The sequence below is a fragment of the Lutra lutra genome, chromosome 15, assembly GCF_902655055.1.
Source record: "Lutra lutra chromosome 15, mLutLut1.2, whole genome shotgun sequence".
Taxonomy (NCBI): Eukaryota; Metazoa; Chordata; class Mammalia; order Carnivora; family Mustelidae; genus Lutra; species Lutra lutra.
Window position 1 is genome coordinate 64,219,052 of NC_062292.1, and position 16,659 is coordinate 64,235,710.

Below are 16,659 nucleotides of genomic sequence, written 5' to 3' on the forward strand. Positions count from 1 at the left end.
GTATTAGAAGAAGAAAGAGTCAGGGCCTTCTTTGAGACACATAAAATTAATTTAATAATATATTTTATTTAACCCAATGTATTAGCTTTCGACGGCTGCCATAATAAAGGTGGCTTTACCATTTATTTGCCATAAATATGGCAATAAAGTTGCCATAATGTTGGCTTAACCAACATAAATTTATTGTTTCACGGTTTCTGAGGCCGGAAGTCAATTCAACACAGCTGCAGGGCTATGCTCCCCCTGAATGCACTAGGGAAAGATCTGTTCCAGGCCTCTTTTCCAGCTTCTGATATTTCGTTGGCTTCTGGCAGCATAGCTCCAAACTTCACCTGGAGTTCTTCCCATGTGAGTGTGTCTGTGTCTTTGAATTTCCCGTTTTTACATGAACACTCATCTATATTAGTAGGCTTCTCTACCCCAGGATGACCTCATCCTAACTAATTAAATAGGAAACAGACATCCTATTGCCAAACAAGCTCACATTCTGAGGTACTGGAAGTTAGGACTGCAATACATGAATTTTGAGGGGACACAATTCAAGCCATAAAACCCAATATATCCAATATAGTACTATGTCAATATGTAATCAATACAAAAATATAGAGATTTTTTAGACTCCTGTTTTCAAATTACATCTTTGAAATTCACTATATATTTTACATTTATAAGACTCTTCACTTTGGACAAACATCTTTTCAAGTGCTCAGTACTACACCTGACTAGTGGCTACCATATTGGAAAATAGAAATATAAACATTCTAGAATCACAGAAATTCTATTTTTAAAAAATTATTTATTCATTTGACAGAGAGAGAGCACAAGTGGGGCAGTAGCAGACAGAGGGAGAGAAAGAAACAGGCTTCCCACTGAACAGGGAGCCCCATGAGGAGTTGGATCCCAGCACCCGGGGATCATGACCTGAACCAGAGGCAGATGCTTACCCACTGAGCCACCCAGGCACCCCTCGCAGAGACTCTATTAGAAGCGTGCTCTGAAAACCAAAATTAGGCAATGATAACAGAAACCAAATCAACTACCTCCGGAAGGCGACAAGAAGGAGGAGATTACAGAGGGGCATGAGGAAATGTTTGGGAGTGACCGTATATTTTCATTATCATGATGCTAGTAACGGTTCTATATGTGAAAACATAACGAGTAGTGCACTTGGACGGTGTACATGTTATTGTATGACATAATACACCAATAACCTCAATCATACATCAATTTAAACACTTACTTCTAAAAAACTTTCAAATATTAATATAGACAAAAGACGTAAGCCCTCATTTACAATATTCTTAGGTTTTGAAATTCAGGTTTACATGAAAAGTATATAATTTATCATTTTACATAATATATATTTGCATTTATCATATTGTAATCCCATCGTAGTAAACTACAATTAATTTTTTTTAAGACATTTAATTTATTTGAGGGGGGCCTAGTGGCTCAGTGCGTTAGGCCACTGCCTTCGGCTTAGGTCATGATCTCAAGGTCTGGGATCAAGCACCGCATAGGGCTCTCTGCTCGGCGGGGAGACTGCTTCTCCCTCTCTCTCTGCCTGCCTCTCTGCCTGCTTGCGATCTCTGTCTATCAAATGTATAATAAAATCTTTAAAAAATTTTTTATTTATATGAGAGAGAAAGACTGGGCAAGAGTAAGACCTTCACCGCACCTACAAAAGCCAAATGCTTATGATGCCCCGAGAAAACTCAAGACTTGGATGGGAGCGGGATGCTGCAATGGTGAGTGCGCCCTAGCTACGAAAACAGGGAGAAGCCATGGAGCTCGGGCTAAAAGGGGGTGCGTGCCACAGCGCTGCGGAGGTGGGTAAGCCGAGAGGAAGAAGAAAGGCTTCCCTGACCGGGAATCGAACCCGGGCCGCGGCGGTGAGAGCGCCGAATCCTAACCACTAGACCACCAGGGAGCGTCGGGTGCCGTGCCTGGCCCGCACCCCCTGGACCCCGCGCCTCCGTACCACCCACTCGCCTCTGCTTTGGCTCCAAGGCCCCCGCCTTGCCACCGCCAGCCACCCGCCCGCCCTGCCGATCCACCTGCCCCGCTGGCAGCGCCCTCAAAACGCCGTGCGCCTCCTCCTCTCCCACCGGGCGCTCAACCCGGGGTCCCGGCCCGCCTCAGCAGCTCAGCACGCCGGCCCCCGGCACTCCGGGCTCCCGGCTGCCACCGGGCCTGGCCACCGGGGCCCTGGAGACGCGCAAAAGGTCGGCCAGCTGCGTTGGCCGGGAATCGAACCCGGGTCAACTGCTTGGAAGGCAGCTATGCTCACCACTATACCACCAACGCTGCACAGCCCGGGCCGCCCCCAGACGCCCGCCCAGGGTTCGCCCCGGCGCCTGCACGCGCGCTCTGGTCACCGCCTCTGGTCACCCACTCGGACGCCCAGCGCGCCTCGGCCCTGCCCCGACGACCCGCCCATCCACAGCGCCAAGCTGCTGCACGCGCCAGCAGCGGCCGCCGGGCGGCCCACTCGCGCCGGCCCCACTGGGCTGCGCGGCTCCGCGGGGCCGCCAGCCGCCTCTGGGGGGCGCTCGGGCCGCCGGGCCGCCGGGCGGCTCCTGGTACCACCCCGGCCCCCCGCACCCCGCCTCTGCCGGCCGGAAAACCCCGTCCCCCGAGATCCGCGTCCCTCCCGCCACGCGCTCGCCCCCGGCCCTTCTCCACAGGGAGCTGGGAGAGGCCACATCCCGCGCCCACGGAGGACCCGACACAACCGCGGCCCACCCGTCCCCCGCGGCCCGCCCCGCCCCGCCCCGCCGCGCCCCGTCCGGTCCGGTCCCCTCCATCCGTCCCCCGCCCCCGCCCCTGCCGGACCCGGCAGCGTCGAATAAACGGGGAGCCCGGGCCGGCCGGCCACTCGTCAGGTGCCCTGGGCACGACGGAAGGCCCTGGCTGGGCTGTGGCGAGCCCGCAGGCGCGCGGCCCCGACGCCGAGGAAGGCAAAAGGGTGGCGGTGGTCCACGGTGAGCAGGCCGGGCGGCCGTCGTGGCCTGGGCGGCCTTTGGCCACACGCTGGACGAAGGAGGACAAGGGCCCCGGCGGGGCAAGCGCTTGCACAGAGCGGGGGCGGCGCGGGCGGCGACCAAAAAGGGCGTCTCGCCTCCCCGTCGGGGAATCGAACCCCGGTCTCCCGCGTGACAGGCGGGGATACTCACCACTATACTAACGAGGACGGCGGCGGCCCTCCGGCCGCCCGACCCCTCTCCGCCTGCCTGCCCACGCCTACCCCTGCCCTCGACGCCCTGCCTTCCACGGGCGCCCGCCGCCTGCCGCACCGGACCCGACCCCAAACCAACGTCGTCCGCCATCCCAGCAGCGCCCCCTGCCCGACTCGGGACGGACCCCGGACCCGGACGCCGGCCCAATACTCCCAGGGCGCCACGGTCTCTGGCCTGCCAGGCGGGGATCGCGCGGGGAGAAGCCGCCCACAGGACAAGCGAGGCTGCGACCGGGAGGACGGGCGCCCAGGAAGGGCAGAGGCCGAGGAGGGAGCGGGGGAGGAGCTGGGGGGAGCGGCGAGAGAGGCGGGCCCGACGCCGCCCTCTGGGTGCGCGCCCGGGGATGGGCGGCGGCGGCGGCGGCGGCGGCGGCGCCAGGCGAGGGGGCTGGCTGTGCTCCCGCTCGGCGGCGGCGCGCGGCCCGTCCCTGGCGCACCCACACCGCCGCCAGCCAGCGGCAGCCTTCGCGCGCCGCGCCCCAGCCAGGCGAGCGGCGACGCGCCCAGCCGCGCCGTCAGGATGGCCGAGCGGTCTAAGGCGCTGCGTTCAGGTCGCAGTCTCCCCTGGAGGCGTGGGTTCGAATCCCACTCCTGACAAGCCCACCTTTTGGCCTGCCCTACCAGGGCACGGGACCCCGGCGGGCCTGGACCCCGCCCTACGGCAAGCCCTGTTCTCGCCTGGCGGGCCGCGCCAGCCTTGCACCCCAGCGCCAGGGGCCCAGGACGGAGCTCCGGCGCCTCGACCCTCCCTCCGGACCACAGGCTTTGCGCGCGCACGCCCTCCTCCACCGGCTCGCGCGCCTTTCCCACCTGCTGCCACACCCGCAGGCCTGGGCAACTTGGCGGCACCTCCCTCCTCACCTGCTTTCCCAGGGCTGTGTTCCTGTCCCTCCCAACGGCCCCTGCAGACCAGCGGCCTGCGCCAGTGCCCGAAGCCCTCCGCCGCCCTCGGTTCTCCCCCAGGCTCGTGCCCGCTGAACAGTGCCTCGCTCTCGGAGCCGTGCGCTTCCGCCCCCAGGAGCACCCGGTGGGACACCCTGTCCTTTCCGCCCGGCCCCCATGCCATTCTCGCCACACCCCACTCGGGTGGCCCGCGCTGCCCACGAGCATTTTCCACCTGTCTGCCTCCCGCCGGGGACGCAGGTGGCCCAGCCACCTGCTCGCTGGCCCACCACGCGGCCCTGCCTTCGGTGGGCCTGGCCCAGGAGTCCAACCCGGCATTATTGCTCCCCTGGAGCGCTGGGCGGAAGGAAGTCCTGCATCCCCAGGCCTCCCACCTGGGCGCCCCAAGCCCGGCTCGCCGGGGCCGGACCCGAGGACCCCAGCGCGCTCCCTCACCGCGCTCCCTGTCCGCCAGCTAGCCAGCAGCCCCTCCGCCGAGCGCTCCTGCCTCTCCACCACCGCCCGAGTTGGACCCCCAGGGAGAGCTGCGGGCCAGAGCTCAGACAGCTCGCTTTGCTCTCCTGGCCTCAGCGGTACTCGCCGGCGCCCGCGGCGCTCCGGGGCCTCCATCTCCTACACACGACACACGTGTGGCGTGCACGAGCCCCCGCACACACCCACCCAACCCACCAACCGCACACACCCACCCACCCACACTCACGCCACCCCACGGCACCCCACGTGCGCACGCACAACGGCAGCTCCGTTCCCCAGCCCCGCGGGATCGCGCCCACACGGCACAGGCGGGAAAGCCATCCGCCAAAGGGCCTTTGGGTCCGGCGGAGAGTAGCTGCCCAAGGGAACGGCAGTGCTCAGCTGCACCTGCCCCAGATGATCGCCCGCGCTGGGTGGGGTTGGGGCTCTGGCCAGGCTTGGCCCGGCTCCCGGCTTCCGCGGGCGACCCCGGCCGGGCAGTGTCTGGCGGCGGCCCTGGATCAGGGAGAAAACGCAGGAGGAACCTAGTCCGCCTCCGAGCGCCTGTGCCTCGCTCCGCCCGTCTCCGCCGCGGCCGCCGCTCCCAAGCGCTCTAGACATGTCGGCAGTCTCCTCTCCGGACCGCCCGGCCGCCTCCTGCTCCAGCGGAGCCTGAGGCTCACACGACTGGCGCTGGCGCTGGCGCTGGCCCTGGTCCTGACCCCGACCCGGCCCTAGCCCTGGCCCTGGCCCCGGCGCGGCCCTGGCCCTGGCCCTGGCTTGGCTCCGGCTCCGGTTCTGGCCCTGGCTCTGACCCGGACCGCCGTTTGGAGCCGTCGGTGGGCTGCTGCCATCGGTGCATGGGTGGTTCAGTGGTAGAATTCTCGCCTGCCACGCGGGAGGCCCGGGTTCGATTCCCGGCCCATGCAGCACGCCGTCCTCCCCTTTTGGCCCAGCAGCCACAGCGCGCATAAGTGCGCGCGCGCTCCCGGCTTCCTCTCTCCCAGGCTCGAGCCCACTGGCCTCAGCCAGCTCCGCTCCTGCCCCGACGCCCCTTCCCTTCCCCCCTGCCCCGACGCCCCTTCCCTTCCTCTCCGCTTGGCTCGCCCAGGGGACCAAACTCCACCCACTCCCCAAGGCCCCTGGCCCCTGGCCCGCCCACACGCTCTCCTTGCCCCTTTGCTCTTCAGGACCCTCAGCACCCGCTTCCCTTCCGGCCCTGCCGCCGCCGCCCGACCACACACCCACCCGCCCCGCAGCTCCCCCACGCGGGCGCCACGCCCTACCTCCACGCCTTTCGCCACACTTGCACGCTCCCTGCCTCACTCCACCCACGGCCCCAAGGTTCTCCTCTCTTGGCAAAACCAGGAGCCATGAACTTGCCACCCCTAGCCCTGATACATCCCATTCTCCCGCAGGGGCCCACACAAACCCTCTAGGGCCCGTACTCCCCCCCCCCCCGGAGGCCCCCCCCCACCTGCCACCCCCACCCGCCCTGCGCTCTGTATCCACTCTCTGCCCCGCTTGGCCCCAGTGTGCTGCCCACTCCGCCGCGCTTCCAACGCTAAGACCACCGCCAGCACCAAGCTCTCCCTCCACCACCGCCAACCTTCCCCTCTTGGCAACAGCAGCAGCCGTGGCGGCAGCAGCGGCGCCACCAAGCCCACCAGCATAGCGGCGCCTGGCTCACTGCCAGCACCGGCACCAGCACCCCTGCGGCCGCCATCGCCACCGCCACCAGCAGGACCAAGTCCACCGCCACCACACCGCCACGGGCTCCGTGGCCAACAGCGCTCAAGTCCTTCACCATCACCGCCACGGTCACCGACGCCATCACCAACAGTACCACGTCCACCTCCGGCGTATCGCCGCGGGCATCATTGCCAACGGCGCCCAGTCCTCCACCGTCAGTTCGGCCACCCCGCGCCCCACCGAGTCCGTCACCCTTCCCCAGGACCGGCGGCGGCAGGACCTAGTCCACTATCGCCACAGCGGCTCCGGCACCAGCGCCCACAGCACTGACGTCCTTCACCGTCCCCGCCGCCGTCAGCAGCACGACCGAGCCCGCCACCCGGGCTCCAGCATGGGCTTCGTCGCCAGCAGCACCAAAGTCCTCCTCCTCCTCCACCACCACCACCCCGGCACGGACAGCGTGGCCCACAGTACCGACGTCCGTCGCCTGCCCCGCCGCCGCCGAAATCGCCGCCGCCGCCAAGACCACCGACACCACCACCACAGCAGCCCGTGCCCCGTCACCCGTGGACGGCAAAGGTCCACCACCACCATCATCACCAGCAGCGGCGGCGGCACACAGTCGTCCACCCCCAGCGACACAAGGGCCAGCGCGGCCCGCGATTCTACCGCCACCAGGCCCTCCCGCCCCAACATCCCCACGCCTGTCCCCGGCCTCCACGCCCCCTCCTAGCCAAGTCCTTCTCAGGGGAGAAAGGGAAAAAGATCCAGCGTCGCCTTGGTCCCTTTGGCCTCTCGGAATCTCAACCCCGGGACGACCCCCGAGACGTGACTGTCCGTCCCGATGACAGGCGGTTGAGATCTCCCGGGCGGTGGATCTCCCCACCGGCCGCCCCCCGAACCCCCGGCCCGAGCCCCGCTAGGCCTGGTCCTAGACCCGGTCCGCTCACTCTCTCTCGGTTGCCCTGGCCTGCCTGCCTGCCCGCCCGCCTGCCTGCTTCCCACCCACGCCCCTTGTACCCCACCCATTGGTCCCACGCCACCACACAGCACAGCACAGCACAGCACAGCACAGCACAGCAGAGCCAAAGCAGAGCAGTCTTCGCTGCCCCCCACACCTCCTCCTCCGCCTGGGTCCTCTCCCACCACGGGGGGCCTCCATCTTTCTCGCACCACACCGGGGCCCACTCCCCACCACTCGCTGCCGCGTGCTGCTCCTGCCAGCCTCCAGGCTCCACCCGTCCGCCCCCCACCCTTGTACCCCCCACCCACCTCGCACATTCAAGGCCGGCCGTCGTTGTCTGCCTCCCACGGGATCCTCAGGCACACCCTGCCTCTGTGCCCTCCCGTCCCTCGCATCTCATCCTCCCGCACAGGTGTACACACGTGCCGGGCAAGGCGCTGGGCAAGGGACCCCTGCCGCCCCAGGCCTCTGCAGAGACCCTGCCCGAGTGGCCAGCTACAGTCTCCCCGCCGGGTCCCACCAGACCCACAGTTCCTCGCTCCGCACCTCCCCCGCCAACGCACACACCCTTGCGGCTCCCGGACCTCCCCTCTTTCTGGGATCCTTTTCACCCTGTGCCCTCACCCCCGTGGGAGGCCCCCCAGGGCAGCCAACACCTTCATCCTGCCCTATCCCCCACCGCCGCGGACTCGACCCCCACCCCCCCACCCCCACCCCCACGCGAGGGTGCTGAGGGGCCTTCCTGAGATGACGGTGAGCATCTGGACGCCCACAGGGCCTCCTTCCCACCGCTGCTCCGACCTCGTCCCGGTCCTGCGGGGCTGGGCTGCTGCGACAGGTTGGGGCGGCGCACGGGCTGTCCTCTGGGGCTCCGTAGGAGACCATCTCCGAGAAGACAGCAAACCCTCGGCGGACAGGGGGTGCGTGCGGGTGCTGGCGTGAAGGAGACTGTGCTCTGTGACTGAGCTGAAGGAGCATCCGGACAAGAGGAACCCCCGGGCACGGGGTGGAGAGAGGGGCGGAGGAGATGCGGGCTAGGTGTGCCCTGAGGCGCCAGTGGGAAAGCCTGAAAGCGTGGGGGCTGGAGGGGAAGGGAGGCGTCGCGGGGAACACGCTCGCCACTTTGCCTTGGACTCGGGCGACTGGTGACGCGATTCGAAGGGCGTGTTGGCCCCAAGCCCACCCTGTGTGTGTCCGGTGTGGCGTCCACACCCTCGCGGCGGCCGGGCTGTTGGGCTCTCCCCGGCGGCCTTCTGCATCTCCCCGCTCTCCTACCTCCACTCCCGGTGGTCGGGCTGCCTGGATGCGCCCAGATTCGCTTTGCCCACTCCACGTGCCAGGCGCCGCGGTGCGCCTCTCTGCTCGCGTCCCCGCTCGAGCCCGCCACCCAGGTGACCCACCGCCGTCGGCGCCGGGGAGAAGCCACCAGCCCCGGGGGTGGCCCGTGGTGGGGAAGCTGGCCCCAGCGGCGGCTGGCCCGAGGCGGGGGGCGAGGGAGGGGAACAGGGGCTCCAGCAGATGACCCGACTGCCACCCCCACCGCTCCCTCCTCTTCAAGGCACCGACGCCGCCAACTAGCACCTCAGGAAGCAGCAAGGGGTCGCTCGTCACGGGCGGCCCCAGTGCCGCGGGAGAGTCCAAGCCCCTGCCGTGGCCGGCCGTCCGGGCGTCGGTTGGTGGCCCCTCCGTGAGGACAGAGGCGGCCGTGGCCTCTGGGGTGGTGGCTGAGGGGGGAAGGGGGGGAGCGGGGGGAGGTGAGCGGACAGGGGAAGCGCCGAAGTCCCACCCCACCTGCGAGGCCAAAAGGCTCAGCCTGGCGGAGGCGACAGGGCAAGGCTTGGGCTGGATGGGGCGGCCGGCCTGGTGCGGGCGCCCTGGCCACGGGGCCAGGGAGAAGCCATGGAGCTCGGGCTAAAAGGGGGTGCGTGCCACAGCGCTGCGGAGGTGGGTAGGCCGAGAGGAAGAAGAAAGGCTTCCCTGACCGGGAATCGAAGCCGGGCCGCGGCGGTGAGAGCGCCGAATCCTAACCACTAGACCACCAGGGAGCGTCGGGTGCCGTGCCTGGCCCGCACCCCCTGGACCCCGCGCCTCCGTACCACCCACTCGCCTCTGCTTTGGCTCCAAGGCCCCCGCCTTGCCACCGCCAGCCACCCGCCCGCCCTGCCGATCCACCTGCCCCGCTGGCAGCGCCCTCAAACCGCCGTGCGCCTCCTCCTCTCCCACCGGGCGCTCAACCCGGGGTCCCGGCCCGCCTCAGCAGCTCAGCACGCCGGCCCCCGGCACTCCGGGCTCCCGGCTGCCACCGGGCCTGGCCACCGGGGCCCTGGAGACGCGCAAAAGGTCGGCCAGCTGCGTTGGCCGGGAATCGAACCCGGGTCAACTGCTTGGAAGGCAGCTATGCTCACCACTATACCACCAACGCTGCACAGCCCGGGCCGCCCCCAGACGCCCGCCCAGGGTTCGCCCCGGCGCCTGCACGCGCGCTCTGGTCACCGCCTCTGGTCACCCACTCGGACGCCCAGCGCGCCTCGGCCCTGCCCCGACGACCCGCCCATCCACAGCGCCAAGCTGCTGCACGCGCCAGCAGCGGCCGCCGGGCGGCCCACTCGCGCCGGCCCCACTGGGCTGCGCGGCTCCGCGGGGCCGCCAGCCGCCTCTGGGGGGCGCTCGGGCCGCCGGGCCGCCGGGCGGCTCCTGGTACCACCCCGGCCCCCCGCACCCCGCCTCTGCCGGCCGGAAAACCCCGTCCCCCGAGATCCGCGTCCCTCCCGCCACGCGCTCGCCCCCGGCCCTTCTCCACAGGGAGCTGGGAGAGGCCACATCCCGCGCCCACGGAGGACCCGACACAACCGCGGCCCACCCGTCCCCCGCGGCCCGCCCCGCCCCGCCCCGCCGCGCCCCGTCCGGTCCGGTCCCCTCCATCCGTCCCCCGCCCCCGCCCCTGCCGGACCCGGCAGCGTCGAATAAACGGGGAGCCCGGGCCGGCCGGCCACTCGTCAGGTGCCCTGGGCACGACGGAAGGCCCTGGCTGGGCTGTGGCGAGCCCGCAGGCGCGCGGCCCCGACGCCGAGGAAGGCAAAAGGGTGGCGGTGGTCCACGGTGAGCAGGCCGGGCGGCCGTCGTGGCCTGGGCGGCCTTTGGCCACACGCTGGACGAAGGAGGACAAGGGCCCCGGCGGGGCAAGCGCTTGCACAGAGCGGGGGCGGCGCGGGCGGCGACCAAAAAGGGCGTCTCGCCTCCCCGTCGGGGAATCGAACCCCGGTCTCCCGCGTGACAGGCGGGGATACTCACCACTATACTAACGAGGACGGCGGCGGCCCTCCGGCCGCCCGACCCCTCTCCGCCTGCCTGCCCACGCCTACCCCTGCCCTCGACGCCCTGCCTTCCACGGGCGCCCGCCGCCTGCCGCACCGGACCCGACCCCAAACCAACGTCGTCCGCCATCCAGCAGCGCCCCCTGCCCGACTCGGGACGGACCCCGGACCCGGACGCCGGCCCAATACTCCCAGGGCGCCACGGTCTCTGGCCTGCCAGGCGGGGATCGCGCGGGGAGAAGCCGCCCACAGGACAAGCGAGGCTGCGACCGGGAGGACGGGCGCCCAGGAAGGGCAGAGGCCGAGGAGGGAGCGGGGGAGGAGCTGGGGGGAGCGGCGAGAGAGGCGGGCCCGACGCCGCCCTCTGGGTGCGCGCCCGGGGATGGGCGGCGGCGGCGGCGGCGGCGGCGGCGCCAGGCGAGGGGGCTGGCTGTGCTCCCGCTCGGCGGCGGCGCGCGGCCCGTCCCTGGCGCACCCACACCGCCGCCAGCCAGCGGCAGCCTTCGCGCGCCGCGCCCCAGCCAGGCGAGCGGCGACGCGCCCAGCCGCGCCGTCAGGATGGCCGAGCGGTCTAAGGCGCTGCGTTCAGGTCGCAGTCTCCCCTGGAGGCGTGGGTTCGAATCCCACTCCTGACAAGCCCACCTTTTGGCCTGCCCTACCAGGGCACGGGACCCCGGCGGGCCTGGACCCCGCCCTACGGCAAGCCCTGTTCTCGCCTGGCGGGCCGCGCCAGCCTTGCACCCCAGCGCCAGGGGCCCAGGACGGAGCTCCGGCGCCTCGACCCTCCCTCCGGACCACAGGCTTTGCGCGCGCACGCCCTCCTCCACCGGCTCGCGCGCCTTTCCCACCTGCTGCCACACCCGCAGGCCTGGGCAACTTGGCGGCACCTCCCTCCTCACCTGCTTTCCCAGGGCTGTGTTCCTGTCCCTCCCAACGGCCCCTGCAGACCAGCGGCCTGCGCCAGTGCCCGAAGCCCTCCGCCGCCCTCGGTTCTCCCCCAGGCTCGTGCCCGCTGAACAGTGCCTCGCTCTCGGAGCCGTGCGCTTCCGCCCCCAGGAGCACCCGGTGGGACACCCTGTCCTTTCCGCCCGGCCCCCATGCCATTCTCGCCACACCCCACTCGGGTGGCCCGCGCTGCCCACGAGCATTTTCCACCTGTCTGCCTCCCGCCGGGGACGCAGGTGGCCCAGCCACCTGCTCGCTGGCCCACCACGCGGCCCTGCCTTCGGTGGGCCTGGCCCAGGAGTCCAACCCGGCATTATTGCTCCCCTGGAGCGCTGGGCGGAAGGAAGTCCTGCATCCCCAGGCCTCCCACCTGGGCGCCCCAAGCCCGGCTCGCCGGGGCCGGACCCGAGGACCCCAGCGCGCTCCCTCACCGCGCTTCCCTGTCCGCCAGCTAGCCAGCAGCCCCTCCGCCGAGCGCTCCTGCCTCTCCACCACCGCCCGAGTTGGACCCCCAGGGAGAGCTGCGGGCCAGAGCTCAGACAGCTCGCTTTGCTCTCCTGGCCTCAGCGGTACTCGCCGGCGCCCGCGGCGCTCCGGGGCCTCCATCTCCTACACACGACACACGTGTGGCGTGCACGAGCCCCCGCACACACCCACCCAACCCACCAACCGCACACACCCACCCACCCACACTCACGCCACCCCACGGCACCCCACGTGCGCACGCACAACGGCAGCTCCGTTCCCCAGCCCCGCGGGATCGCGCCCACACGGCACAGGCGGGAAAGCCATCCGCCAAAGGGCCTTTGGGTCCGGCGGAGAGTAGCTGCCCAAGGGAACGGCAGTGCTCAGCTGCACCTGCCCCAGATGATCGCCCGCGCTGGGTGGGGTTGGGGCTCTGGCCAGGCTTGGCCCGGCTCCCGGCTTCCGCGGGCGACCCCGGCCGGGCAGTGTCTGGCGGCGGCCCTGGATCAGGGAGAAAACGCAGGAGGAACCTAGTCCGCCTCCGAGCGCCTGTGCCTCGCTCCGCCCGTCTCCGCCGCGGCCGCCGCTCCCAAGCGCTCTAGACATGTCGGCAGTCTCCTCTCCGGACCGCCCGGCCGCCTCCTGCTCCAGCGGAGCCTGAGGCTCACACGACTGGCGCTGGCGCTGGCGCTGGCCCTGGTCCTGACCCCGACCCGGCCCTAGCCCTGGCCCTGGCCCCGGCGCGGCCCTGGCCCTGGCCCTGGCTTGGCTCCGGCTCCGGTTCTGGCCCTGGCTCTGACCCGGACCGCCGTTTGGAGCCGTCGGTGGGCTGCTGCCATCGGTGCATGGGTGGTTCAGTGGTAGAATTCTCGCCTGCCACGCGGGAGGCCCGGGTTCGATTCCCGGCCCATGCAGCACGCCGTCCTCCCCTTTTGGCCCAGCAGCCACAGCGCGCATAAGTGCGCGCGCGCTCCCGGCTTCCTCTCTCCCAGGCTCGAGCCCACTGGCCTCAGCCAGCTCCGCTCCTGCCCCGACGCCCCTTCCCTTCCCCCCTGCCCCGACGCCCCTTCCCTTCCTCTCCGCTTGGCTCGCCCAGGGGACCAAACTCCACCCACTCCCCAAGGCCCCTGGCCCCTGGCCCGCCCACACGCTCTCCTTGCCCCTTTGCTCTTCAGGACCCTCAGCACCCGCTTCCCTTCCGGCCCTGCCGCCGCCGCCCGACCACACACCCACCCGCCCCGCAGCTCCCCCACGCGGGCGCCACGCCCTACCTCCACGCCTTTCGCCACACTTGCACGCTCCCTGCCTCACTCCACCCACGGCCCCAAGGTTCTCCTCTCTTGGCAAAACCAGGAGCCATGAACTTGCCACCCCTAGCCCTGATACATCCCATTCTCCCGCAGGGGCCCACACAAACCCCCTAGGGCCCGTACCCCCCCCCCCCCCCCGGAGGCCCCCCCCCACCTGCCACCCCCACCCGCCCTGCGCTCTGTATCCACTCTCTGCCCCGCTTGGCCCCAGTGTGCTGCCCACTCCGCCGCGCTTCCAACGCTAAGACCACCGCCAGCACCAAGCTCTCCCTCCACCACCGCCAACCTTCCCTCTTGGCAACAGCAGCAGCCGTGGCGGCAGCAGCGGCGCCACCAAGCCCACCAGCATAGCGGCGCCTGGATCACTGCCAGCACCGGCACCAGCACCCCTGCGGCCGCCATCGCCACCGCCACCAGCAGGACCAAGTCCACCGCCACCACACCGCCACGGGCTCCGTGGCCAACAGCGCTCAAGTCCTTCACCATCACCGCCACGGTCACCGACGCCATCACCAACAGTACCACGTCCACCTCCGGCGTATCGCCGCGGGCATCATTGCCAACGGCGCCCAGTCCTCCACCGTCAGTTCGGCCACCCCGCGCCCCACCGAGTCCGTCACCCTTCCCCAGGACCGGCGGCGGCAGGACCTAGTCCACTATCGCCACAGCGGCTCCGGCACCAGCGCCCACAGCACTGACGTCCTTCACCGTCCCCGCCGCCGTCAGCAGCACGACCGAGCCCGCCACCCGGGCTCCAGCATGGGCTTCGTCGCCAGCAGCACCAAAGTCCTCCTCCTCCTCCACCACCACCACCCCGGCACGGACAGCGTGGCCCACAGTACCGACGTCCGTCGCCTGCCCCGCCGCCGCCGAAATCGCCGCCGCCCGCCAAGACCACCGACACCACCACCACAGCAGCCCGTGCCCCGTCACCCGTGGACGGCAAAGGTCCACCACCACCATCATCACCAGCAGCGGCGGCGGCACACAGTCGTCCACCCCCAGCGACACAAGGGCCAGCGCGGCCCGCGATTCTACCGCCACCAGGCCCTCCCGCCCCAACATCCCCACGCCTGTCCCCGGCCTCCACGCCCCCTCCTAGCCAAGTCCTTCTCAGGGGAGAAAGGGAAAAAGATCCAGCGTCGCCTTGGTCCCTTTGGCCTCTCGGAATCTCAACCCCGGGACGACCCCCGAGACGTGACTGTCCGTCCCGATGACAGGCGGTTGAGATCTCCCGGGCGGTGGATCTCCCCACCGGCCGCCCCCCGAACCCCCGGCCCGAGCCCCGCTAGGCCTGGTCCTAGACCCGGTCCGCTCACTCTCTCTCGGTTGCCCTGGCCTGCCTGCCTGCCCGCCCGCCTGCCTGCTTCCCACCCACGCCCCTTGTACCCCACCCATTGGTCCCACGCCACCACACAGCACAGCACAGCACAGCACAGCACAGCACAGCAGAGCCAAAGCAGAGCAGTCTTCGCTGCCCCCCACACCTCCTCCTCCGCCTGGGTCCTCTCCCACCACGGGGGGCCTCCATCTTTCTCGCACCACACCGGGGCCCACTCCCACCACTCGCTGCCGCGTGCTGCTCCTGCCAGCCTCCAGGCTCCACCCGTCCGCCCCCCACCCTTGTACCCCCCACCCACCTCGCACATTCAAGGCCGGCCGTCGTTGTCTGCCTCCCACGGGATCCTCAGGCACACCCTGCCTCTGTGCCCTCCCGTCCCTCGCATCTCATCCTCCCGCACAGGTGTACACACGTGCCGGGCAAGGCGCTGGGCAAGGGACCCCTGCCGCCCCAGGCCTCTGCAGAGACCCTGCCCGAGTGGCCAGCTACAGTCTCCCCGCCGGGTCCCACCAGACCCACAGTTCCTCGCTCCGCACCTCCCCCGCCAACGCACACACCCTTGCGGCTCCCGGACCTCCCCTCTTTCTGGATCCTTTTCACCCTGTGCCCTCACCCCCGTGGGAGGCCCCCCAGGGCAGCCAACACCTTCATCCTGCCCTATCCCCCACCGCCGCGGACTCGACCCCCACCCCCCCACCCCCACCCCCACGCGAGGGTGCTGAGGGGCCTTCCTGAGATGACGGTGAGCATCTGGACGCCCACAGGGCCTCCTTCCCACCGCTGCTCCGACCTCGTCCCGGTCCTGCGGGGCTGGGCTGCTGCGACAGGTTGGGGCGGCGCACGGGCTGTCCTCTGGGGCTCCGTAGGAGACCATCTCCGAGAAGACAGCAAACCCTCGGCGGACAGGGGGTGCGTGCGGGTGCTGGCGTGAAGGAGACTGTGCTCTGTGACTGAGCTGAAGGAGCATCCGGACAAGAGGAACCCCCGGGCACGGGGTGGAGAGAGGGGCGGAGGAGATGCGGGCTAGGTGTGCCCTGAGGCGCCAGTGGGAAAGCCTGAAAGCGTGGGGGCTGGAGGGGAAGGGAGGCGTCGCGGGGAACACGCTCGCCACTTTGCCTTGGACTCGGGCGACTGGTGACGCGATTCGAAGGGCGTGTTGGCCCCAAGCCCACCCTGTGTGTGTCCGGTGTGGCGTCCACACCCTCGCGGCGGCCGGGCTGTTGGGCTCTCCCCGGCGGCCTTCTGCATCTCCCCGCTCTCCTACCTCCACTCCCGGTGGTCGGGCTGCCTGGATGCGCCCAGATTCGCTTTGCCCACTCCACGTGCCAGGCGCCGCGGTGCGCCTCTCTGCTCGCGTCCCCGCTCGAGCCCGCCACCCAGGTGACCCACCGCCGTCGGCGCCGGGAGAAGCCACCAGCCCCGGGGGTGGCCCGTGGTGGGGAAGCTGGCCCCAGCGGCGGCTGGCCCGAGGCGGGGGGCGAGGGAGGGGAACAGGGGCTCCAGCAGATGACCCGACTGCCACCCCCACCGCTCCCTCCTCTTCAAGGCACCGACGCCGCCAACTAGCACCTCAGGAAGCAGCAAGGGGTCGCTCGTCACGGGCGGCCCCAGTGCCGCGGGAGAGTCCAAGCCCCTGCCGTGGCCGGCCGTCCGGGCGTCGGTTGGTGGCCCCTCCGTGAGGACAGAGGCGGCCGTGGCCTCTGGGGTGGTGGCTGAGGGGGGAAGGGGGGGAGCGGGGGGAGGTGAGCGGACAGGGGAAGCGCCGAAGTCCCACCCCACCTGCGAGGCCAAAAGGCTCAGCCTGGCGGAGGCGACAGGGCAAGGCTTGGGCTGGATGGGGCGGCCGGCCTGGTGCGGGCGCCCTGGCCACGGGGCCAGGGAGAAGCCATGGAGCTCGGGCTAAAAGGGGGTGCATGCCACAGCGCTGCGGAGGTGGGTAGGCCGAGAGGAAGAAGAAAGGCTTCCCTGACCGGGAATCGAACCCGGGCCGCGGCGGTGAGAGCGCCGAATCCTAACCACTAGACCACCAGGGA

The 16,659-nt window shown here is 69.1% G+C and overlaps 11 non-coding genes across 11 annotated transcripts; 4 read left to right on the forward strand and 7 right to left on the reverse strand.

Moving 5' to 3' along the window:
* Positions 1-1,858: 1,858 nt before the first annotated feature.
* On the reverse strand, positions 1,859-1,930 carry TRNAE-CUC (transfer RNA glutamic acid (anticodon CUC)). The gene has a single exon. It is a non-coding gene; the product is annotated as a tRNA-Glu (tRNA).
* A 305-nt stretch (positions 1,931-2,235) lies between these two features.
* On the reverse strand, positions 2,236-2,307 carry TRNAG-UCC (transfer RNA glycine (anticodon UCC)). Its single transcript has one exon. It is a non-coding gene; the product is annotated as a tRNA-Gly (tRNA).
* Positions 2,308-3,121: 814 nt separating this feature from the next.
* Positions 3,122-3,193, reverse strand: TRNAD-GUC (transfer RNA aspartic acid (anticodon GUC)). Its single transcript has one exon. It is a non-coding gene; the product is annotated as a tRNA-Asp (tRNA).
* A 559-nt stretch (positions 3,194-3,752) lies between these two features.
* On the forward strand, positions 3,753-3,835 carry TRNAL-CAG (transfer RNA leucine (anticodon CAG)). The gene has a single exon. It is a non-coding gene; the product is annotated as a tRNA-Leu (tRNA).
* A 1,617-nt stretch (positions 3,836-5,452) lies between these two features.
* TRNAG-GCC (transfer RNA glycine (anticodon GCC)) lies at positions 5,453-5,523 on the forward strand. The gene has a single exon. It is a non-coding gene; the product is annotated as a tRNA-Gly (tRNA).
* Positions 5,524-9,223: 3,700 nt separating this feature from the next.
* Positions 9,224-9,295, reverse strand: TRNAE-CUC (transfer RNA glutamic acid (anticodon CUC)). Its single transcript has one exon. It is a non-coding gene; the product is annotated as a tRNA-Glu (tRNA).
* Positions 9,296-9,600: 305 nt separating this feature from the next.
* TRNAG-UCC (transfer RNA glycine (anticodon UCC)) lies at positions 9,601-9,672 on the reverse strand. The gene has a single exon. It is a non-coding gene; the product is annotated as a tRNA-Gly (tRNA).
* Positions 9,673-10,486: 814 nt separating this feature from the next.
* Positions 10,487-10,558, reverse strand: TRNAD-GUC (transfer RNA aspartic acid (anticodon GUC)). The gene has a single exon. It is a non-coding gene; the product is annotated as a tRNA-Asp (tRNA).
* Positions 10,559-11,116: 558 nt separating this feature from the next.
* Positions 11,117-11,199, forward strand: TRNAL-CAG (transfer RNA leucine (anticodon CAG)). The gene has a single exon. It is a non-coding gene; the product is annotated as a tRNA-Leu (tRNA).
* A 1,618-nt stretch (positions 11,200-12,817) lies between these two features.
* On the forward strand, positions 12,818-12,888 carry TRNAG-GCC (transfer RNA glycine (anticodon GCC)). Its single transcript has one exon. It is a non-coding gene; the product is annotated as a tRNA-Gly (tRNA).
* Positions 12,889-16,587: 3,699 nt separating this feature from the next.
* On the reverse strand, positions 16,588-16,659 carry TRNAE-CUC (transfer RNA glutamic acid (anticodon CUC)). Its single transcript has one exon. It is a non-coding gene; the product is annotated as a tRNA-Glu (tRNA).